Below are 9,331 nucleotides of genomic sequence, written 5' to 3'. Positions count from 1 at the left end.
TTGAAGCGATTATTGACCCACAGATGGATCTGGGAGAGATGATCAGGATTGTATTCGTTCCCAATGTACAAAGCCTGCTGCTCTGACTTCTCAGCAGCCCCTAACCTTCCAGCAATGGGAGATCAAGTGTATTCTGTGACTCTCTTCTCCCCTAAAAATAATGATTCTCAGGTGGATTCAGTCGTCTTTAATAAACCAGACAGTCAAGAAAAGACACCATGCCACTTTGGAGTCTCAAAAACAAGTTCATTATCTCCGGCTTTGATATTTGTTCCCAGTGGTGGAGCCTGTGCAGCGGGGTCTTTGTTCACGGGCTGATGCTTCTGCTAAGCACCTCGTGTGTGTTCTTCGGCCTCACTGCTCTGTGGCTGAGGGGTTTGAGAAACATGGTGAAGGTGTATGAACCGAGCTTGACATTTGTGGTGAGATAATGATTTGCATGAATAAGGATGTTCATCGGGCCTTATTAAGGACCGTTTTTTGGAATGTGTAACATAATGTTCTCTACTGGGTAGTAAAAAAAAAAAAAAAAAGGGGGGAGATTGAACCTCTAGGTTTGTCATGTTATTTGTGTATGTATAAATCTTTAAATTCCTCATATAGGAATTTTTATCCTGCCCCTAATATATCCAGGATTTTTAACAGTCATTTCCCTGCTGATTTGATATAGTGTTTGTGGGGTTTTTCTGATTGTGAGCCTAGTTAAGAATGTTTGATAATCCAATTGGTTCTGATTGGGGCAGAGTTCATTTTTTTGTCATCTTCCTAAAATGGATGTTTGTGGGGGTTAAGGTGGGTGGGTAAAATAGGGAGTTCGTTTCTTTTTTTGGTAAATTGGAAATTAGCTTGTGTGTCCAGCAAACATTCTCCAGGGCCTTTAAACTTCTTGGCCAGACACTACAGTTTTTTCCGGGACACGTCTAGTTGCCAGTAGTGCATGCTATGGAGACCACTGCTGCAAAAGGCTTAAAGTAAAAGGTCAGTTCTGGGAAAATAGAGGCTGTGGGATAACAAGAAGTTGATTTTTTTTCCCCTCCCCTGCATTTCCTATATAGTGCTCCCCTACGTGGGCTGGAGGAGTGACAGAGCCAGGCAGCTCTGATGCCTGAAGATGCCTGATACTTGGACATGATGTGAAGGCAGTAAGGGATAGGCATTTCTGTTAATGAATTAACTAGGACTTAGTAAAAGGCCAGTGATAAGGAGAATGAGTTTCAGTTAGAAATAGCATCCGTTTGGTAGGTATACATGTTTTAAGGCCTGGCTTTGGAATTTTCACATTTAAAAATGTAAAATTGAGTTAGTAGCAGGAGAACATGACATTCATTTCTTAAGACAAAAGCAACAAGAGAGATATTTGACATTCTCATAGGAACATTTTGAAATTTTGTGAGCGGACTAAAAATCTGATTTCAAGCTAACCCTTGTAATTTTGTTGAGTGGACATGGATTTTAAGTACAGTGGAAGTGCAGTCTTGTAGAGGACCTCTGATTAGTTTTGTTTAAACAGCTCCTGGAACAGATGTGATAAAACATATTAAAATGGCTACTCTGGTTAAAGGTTAAAGCCAGATGGAGGGAGGAGGCTGGTTTTCAGCCCTAGAACTTAGCTCTCTTACAAGTTGTCCTTGAACAAGTAACTTAACCTTTCTGTGACTGGCTCAGTTTTCCCTCTGTAAAATAAGGAAATATTTTGTGTCACTCTTATTGGGACATTTGTGAGTCTGACTTACTGATAGCCAGTTGGCGGGGAGGTATTTTTAGATACTGTTTCTGACTTCAGTGAATAAGCAATGCTGGGTTACTTTTTTATCTTATGGAGCAGAAAAACATACTCTGTGATTGATAGACGTACGGCATGTCACAGTGTGGTTAATTTCTTTTTGTGCTTTTTTGTAGACCCCTTTCAGATTTCCTCAAGTTAATTTCTGTCTCTGGCAGGCTCTTACATCGTTGACTAGGCAGCATACCTGTGCTAATCAAAGACAGTCTGGAGGGAGTGACCTGCTTTAGGCTTTATTGGTTTGGCAACGTTTTAATTCTTACGCAACTCTGGGTATGTTTATGGCACTATGTAAATGTTACATAAGAACATGGAGGCTGAGAAGTGGCCAGAATGGTGACTGTGAACACAGGAAGGTTAGACTGAGGACTTTATCCAAAAGGACCTTGGAAATCTGCAATCAGTACAGGAAGAACCTGCACTTTATTTTCCTCTAAGAATCTTTTTAGATGATTATGTCTTTCAGGTGGACTGCTGTGTTATAAATAGGTTTATTCTCCACCGGTGAGCTAATTGTAACCTTGCTACCAAAATATGAATCAGTAAACGATGAGACGTGCTGCTTCCTCCAGCATGTCCTGTTGAAGCTGCTTGTTGCATTTTGGAACATGAGTTGAATTGGGTTGCAGTCTGTTCTCATAACTGAGGAGCACAGGGTGTTGAGGTGGAATGGAATTCTCAGTTTGTGGTGCTTTAGGTCATCTTCATTTTTGAAGGTTAAATACAGAATACTGAAGTGGCTCTTTATAATTTTGAAATCTTTGTTGTTTACTGTTCAATTTTTGCTCAGAGTAGCAGTGAACATTAATTCTGGGATCTCGCCTCTTTGTCTTCAGTTCTTGTGTTAGCTATTGTTGTAGGAGTTGGTGTAAGAGGGTCTTAATCTCGTTTTCCTCTCTGTATTCATAAAAAGGAAATTCTAGAGCCCTTTCTCACCAGTACTGATGCTGGACATACTGCAGGCAGCTACAGCCCATCAGTTCCACCTGGACTGGGAATGCGGGAACCTTTTAAGTCCAACTTGCATTTCTTTAACTCTGCAGGCACTGCCTCATGACCAGGTTCAGATACCTGCTCTGAGTTTCTGTTCTCAGTTTTTCACTCTCATGCATGGTTTAACTTGAGCTTTGGCTTCAGAGGCACCATTTCTGTCCATGTCTGTTCTCTCTCCTCTGTTATGGAGAAATGGTGTGCTAAGCAAAAATACGATTTCAGAGACTGTCTTTCTTTCCTTTACTCTGTAGAGTTGCCAGAGTTTGGTTTAGCTGTGAAGTTTCCATCCCAGGCAATCTTTATTTGCTCTCTAGGGTTCAGAGACAGTGCCACTTTAGGCAACTCTGGGCTTTTTGGTTTTCTTTAGTCTCCACCCAATCTTAAGCCTGCATTTGTCTCCCTAAATATTTTGAATTTAGCATAGTGAAAGTAACTGCCTTTCCCTTTAAACCATCACATCACCCCTAATATTTACACAGTTAACATATAGGAGATTTCTTTATTCATTGGGTTGGGTATGTGCCTGGAACAGGTTTTGGCATGGGGATTTAAATAACAACAAGATGAACAAAAGTCCCTAAATCTCTGCTACTATGGAACTTACAATTGCAATGGCTTAGACTGAAAATAAATAAGTAAACTCAATTAATCAGTCCATGAGTGCTGTGAAGAAAATAAAACAGGATGCTGTGCCATAGTGTGCCTGGAGCTGCCATTTCACCTCTCTCTCAGCTTCATTGTTTTATCTGTAAAATGGGGCTAATACAGTCTTGTTACTCGTGGTAGTTCTATAAAGTTGAATTGTAGAACTGAATTACCAAATCTTCAACCATTGCTCCTAGGGGAAATACAGGGTTAGATTCCTGCAAGCCTCTGGTCACTTTTTCAACCTGTCAATACATAACCTTATTTTATGTGTTTCTTTCTTTTTTTTTTTTTTTCTTTTTTTGAGACAGGGTCTCGCTCTGTTGCCCAGGTTAGAGTGCAGTGATATGATCTCACTTACTGCAGTTTCTGCCTCCTGGGCTCAAGCAATCCTCCCACCTCAGCCTCCTGAATAGCTGGGACCTCAAGTGTACACCACCTCACCTAGCTAATTTGTGTATTTATTTACTTTTTGGTAGAGACAGGGTTTCAACATGTTGCCCAGGCTGGTGTTGAACTCCTGGGCTCAAGCAGTCCACTCACCTGGGCTTCTCCTGCTGAGAATGCAGGTATGAGCCACTGAACCTGGCCTGTTTTATGTGTTTCTGTTTATTTTTAATTTTAATTTTAATTTTTTTGAGACAGTGTCCTGCTCTGTCACCCAGGCTGTATAGTACAACAGTGCATTACAGGTCGGGCACAGTGGCTCACGCCTGTAATGCCAACACTTTGGGAGGCCAAGGCAGGTGGATCATGAGGTCAGGAGTTTGAGACCAGCTTGACTAACATGGTGAAACCCCGTCTCTATTAAAAATACAAAAATTGGCTGGGCATGGTGGCTCAAGCCTGTAATCCCAGCACTTTGGGAGGCCAAGACGGGCGGATCACGAGGTCAGGAGATTGAGACCATCCTGGCTAACACAGTGAAACCCCGTCTCTACTAAAAAATACAAAAAACTAGCCGGGCGAGGTGGTGGGCACCTGTAGTCCCAGTTACTTGGGAGGCTGAGGCAGGAGAATGGTGGGAACCCGGGAAGCGGAGCTTGCAGTGAGCTGAGATCCGGCCACTGCACTCCAGCCCGGGCGACAGAGCGAGTCTCAAAAAACAAAAACAAAACAAAACAAAAATACAAAAATTAGCCAGGCGTGGTGGTATGTGCCTGTAATCCCAGCTACTCAGGAGGCTGAGGCAGGAAAATCGCTTGAACCCGGTAGGCAGAGGTTGCAGTGAGCAGAGACTGCGCCGCTACACTCCAGCGTGGGCGACAGAGTGAGACTCCATCTCAAAAAAAAAAAAATGCATTATAGTTCACTGCAGCCTGGAACTCCTGGGCTCAAGCAGTCCTCCTATGTCAGCCTCCCAAGTGGCTAGGATCACACGCACATGCCACCATACCCGGCCAATTTTTAAATTTTTTGTAGAGATAGGGTCTCACTCGTTGCCCAGGCTGGTCTCAAATTCCTGGGCTCAAATGATCCTCCTGCCTTGGCCTCCCAAAGGGCTGGGATTACCGACGTGAGATACCATGCCTGGCTTTGTTTCTGTTTAAAGACATCTTATTTAATACATATTGTTGGTTCATTAACATTGAACTTTACTGCCAATAGCACTATTAACTCATGCCTGAACCAAGCTTCTCTAACATGTATTTTCTCCATGAGGCATATCACTATCTTCTTGCGCCTAGGAACACTAGACAGCACCTCAGCACTACTTGTGGAGGACCATTTTATACAGCAAAATCATCAATGAAAAGCATGACACTAAATATGCTGCGGAAAGGATAACTTGTTTACAGTATGCCAGCTGTAACAAGAAGGCAGGGTTGCCTTGTTTGACCTCAGTTGGGAATGCATGTGGTGGGTGTTTCAAATGTTTCACTATTCTGTGCGTGGCTGTCAGTGAGCAGGAAGGTACCATAAATGTTGATATTGGGGTTACACATAAATTTGCATTAACCGTATTTTGTTAGAACTGTATACAAAAGAGGTAGAAATAAAATTGTAGAATTTCACTGAACCAGAATTTTAATTTTAATACATATAGTTAGAAGTCCCATTTCCAGACTGCAAACTAAACATATGCATATTGAGTACCTACTATGGTGATCTAGCGTGGTGGTCCCCAACCTTTTTGACATCAGGGACTGGTTTCGTGGAAAATAATTTTTCCACATGGGAAGTGGGGGAGATATGGTTTCGGAATGAAACTATTCCACCTCAGATCATCAGGCACATCAAGCCGAGGTGGGTGGATCACCTGAAGTCAGGAGTTCAAGACCAGCCTGGCCAACATGTTGAAACCCCATCTCTACTGAAAATACAAAACTAGCCAGGCATGGTGGTGGCAGCACATGCCTGTAGTCCCAGCTACTCGGGAGGCTGAGGCAGGAGAATCGCTTGAATCCAGGAGGTGGAGGTTGCAGTCAGCTGAGATCACGCCACTGCACTCCAGCCTGGGGAACAGAGTGAGACTCCTCAAAACAAAACAAAAAAAAACAAAAAACAGGGTCATCAGGCACGTCAAGCATGTTAGATTCTCATAAGGTGCATGCAAGCTAGATGCCTCGCATGCGTGGTTCACAGTAGGTTTCCCACTTCTATGAGAATCTAATGCTGCCGCTGATGTGACAGGAGGCAGAGCTCAAGTATGTGCTTGCCACTTACCTCCTGCTGTGTGGCCTGGTTCCTAACAGGCTGTGGACCAGTACCAGTCTGTGGCCACAGGGGTTGCGGACCCCTGATCCAAAGGGTCCCTTGACATGTATTTATTGAGCACTTGTCATATACTAGGCATTGTCACAGGTGTTAGGAATACAGCAGTAAACCAAAGGAGACAAAATTGCCTTCTCTCAGCTTACCTTCTGCCAGGTGAGGTGGACAATAAACAAAAGTATGAAATGTAAGGCAGTTGTGCCTACCACAGTCCACCTTCTGCTCCTCCCTCCCCCAAGATTCCCCATCTTTGGTGTCCACACACCTGCTTCAGGTATTCAGTCAAATGCTAGTCTTTGTCGATAGAATTAAGGTCTTAGTCAGTTGACCTTTAGCCATCTAAAGGAGGTTATCATGGTGGGTCTGTCCTGATTGAACTAGCCCTTTCAAAGCAGAGAGATTTCTCAGCTTATTGCACAAGAGGAAATCAGATGTTCCAGCTGGCTTGGAAGCAAGCAGACCTCCATGTTTTGAACTGCCGATCCCAACGGCCACATGGCAAGGAACTGCAGGCAAACTCTAGCAGCTGAGAGTGGTTCCCAGCTGACAGCTAGGAGGAACATGGGGACCTCAGTCCTTTATCTGCAAGGCCGTGGATCTTGCCAACAACCAGTAGGCTTGGGAGAGGACCCAATCCTAGATGAGAAGGCAGCCCTAACTGGAACTGTCCATGCTATGCCTGGACTTCTGACCTGTAGGAACTGTGAAATAGTAACTAGGTGGTGGTTTAAAAAATGTATGCATTGGGTGGGGGTGAGTCAAATGGTGATGGTGAAAATAGGTAAAGCAAGAGAGGGGAATAATGAGAAATACCCCAAAATAGTCATGGGGGTACTTGAGACCTAGTGCCCAGCCATCCCATCGCTCACATAAAAAAATAAATCCTTTGATCACAGGTGGCTTTCATCTGCCTATAACTTTTTTCTAGATATTTGTGAGTGGAGGGGAGAGGAATTGTGGATGCTTTGGAAATAAGTTTTTTAGGTGCTTGGGATATTTGGGTTGAGGAATCTGGGAATTGAAGTATTTTCTGGGTTTTGTTTTGTTTTGTTTTGTTTGGTAGTAGAGGACTCACCTTGCCCCACATCCTCATATATTGTCTTGGTGTATGTTTGCATGTTACCTTTTATACCTGTAGAAGATAAGATTGAATTGTAATCAATCAGTGTTCGTGCCTAGCACTAAGCTGAATGCTGAGAGGGATCCTGAGGAAAGAGTCTGTCCTTGCCCTTTACAAGTTTACACACACAGACTGACCACAGTGGCTCACGCCTATAATCCCAACACTTTGGAGACTGAGGTGTGGGGGATCACTTCAGTCCAGAAGTTTGAGACTAGCCTGGGCAACATAGCGAGACCTCATCTCTACAAAACATTTTTAAAAATTACCCGGGCATGGTGGCACGTGCCTGTGGTCCCAGCTACTTGGGAGGCTGAGGTGGGAGGATGGCTTGAGCCCGGGAAATTGAGGCTACAACAAACCATGATTGCACCACTGCACTTCAGCCTGGGTGACAGAGTGAGATCCTGTCTCAAAAAAAAAGTTTACACACAAATGGACTTTTTTTCTGCTTGTTGAAACTACCACAAACTATGAGGAGTTCAGGTGACAATTGTAATAAAAGCATCTGATTTGCTGAATGTTTACTATAATAGTAAAGTATTATGCTGTGCACCTGTGTTATATCATTTACTCTATATAGTTATTCTTTGAGGGGCTAGGGGCTCTTATTCCCAATTTACAGATGAGAAAACTAGGGCATAGAGAAGTTAAGCAGTGGGTCCAAAGTCTATCCAAGTCCAAAACATGTGGTCTAAATATTGTACTGTACTATAAACTGTGAGTACTGTAAAAGTGACCTTCTAACCAGGCTCTCTGCCTTCAATCTCCTATTTGTTTTCCATCCTACTGCTGGATTTAACTTTGGAAATGCACCCTATCTGTCTGACCTATAGGTTTTGTGGCTTCTAGGATCAACTCTAGACCCCTTAGCTTAGCATTGCAATCAGTTTCATCTGGTCTTAGTCTTCCTGACTGTTCTTGTCTTTGGCGGGAACCTTGGCATTGTTGGAACTGTCAGTTTACTGTGAACCCAATATAGCTAATATTTTTTCACAGCCCTTTGCCTTTCCCTTTCTTTTTCTCTGGAATGCTTCTCCCCACTTCTCCTCCTGGCCAAACCCAGTGTCCTCCAGTGTGGACCTTCATCCTCTTGTGTTCTCCGGGTCAGTGATTCCATCCTCTCTGCTTTTCGCCTTGGCCTGTATTGGTAGTTGGAGTTGCACTGTTTATAGTTGTCTTCTCCTCCCACTCTCTATGCCCAAAGAGTTGGTGCGGGGAGCTGGCTTGTTCATTATATGGCTTTGGCCTACACAGAGGCCTGCATGTTTTAAGTACTTAATAAGTTTGTTTAATTTAATTCATTCATTTCCATCCTCTCAGTAAAATCCTAGGTAAATAATTCCAATTCTGTTTTGCTCTAATTTTATTATCATCTTGTGTATATAGAATTTTAATCGTACTCAAAAAATGCCACAAACATTTGTGAGTTACTTGGAACATCATAATCTCTCTTTCTATCTCACCTCTTTCATCTCTGTTTATCCTACGCCTACCCATTTTATTCCAGCCAAATGAACTTGATCTCTCAACCTCATTAGTTTTATTCTCAGTTTGTCTGATTTCTTTTTTCCTTTTTCATTGTCCCAGTTGCCTGAAACAATCATTCCTATCCCTCTTCTCACTCAAAACTGTGACATACACTGTCTCCTCTCCATTCGTCCATATTATAATAAATAGGTCAGGAAGAAAATAGCAGAGATAAATATCCGTCCCTGCTCTATTGAGCCAGAAGTATGTTTATTCAGACTCAACAAAGAAAACAGTGGTTTTACATGTTCATCATAAACTGAAATCAAGGGAGAAATGCAATTTCCTGATTGTCTAAATATGACAACTGAGTCTGTACATGTAGGTCCCGGGAACATTGGACACACTCCCTCATAATGATGCTCGCTCATTTCAGTTTTACCTTGACATTCTTCTGAGCAGCAGGTGGGCCCTTGCTAGGTGTTCAGGTATTTACAGTCAGCCATAAATTAAGTTGCAATGACAGGTCTCCTTAGCATAAACATCAAACGTCTCTTTTGAGTGAGAACAAAGCTTTCATTCTCTAACCGAAACTTAAGGTTGAA

General features: G+C 42.8%; 1 protein-coding gene across 2 annotated transcripts in view; it reads left to right on the top strand.

Moving 5' to 3' along the window:
- Nucleotides 1–317: 317 nt before the first annotated feature.
- ACVR1B (activin A receptor, type IB) overlaps nucleotides 318–9,331 on the top strand; it is a 44,139-nt gene continuing 35,125 nt past the window's right edge. Inside the window, exon 1 of one of the 2 annotated variants that reach the window (XM_011930619.1) lies at nucleotides 318–422. The gene's annotated coding sequence lies outside the window, so the exon portion shown is untranslated. Of the gene's footprint in view, nucleotides 423–7,299; nucleotides 7,437–9,331 lie in introns of those variants that run through there. The other variant, XM_011930620.1, reaches the window with a different exon arrangement.

The sequence above is a fragment of the Colobus angolensis genome, unplaced genomic scaffold, assembly GCF_000951035.1.
Source record: "Colobus angolensis palliatus isolate OR3802 unplaced genomic scaffold, Cang.pa_1.0 Scaffold87, whole genome shotgun sequence".
In the NCBI taxonomy this organism is placed as follows: Eukaryota; Metazoa; Chordata; class Mammalia; order Primates; family Cercopithecidae; genus Colobus; species Colobus angolensis.
The sequence above is the reverse complement of the archived record's forward strand: the minus strand, read 5'-3'. Positions and strand labels throughout refer to the sequence as shown.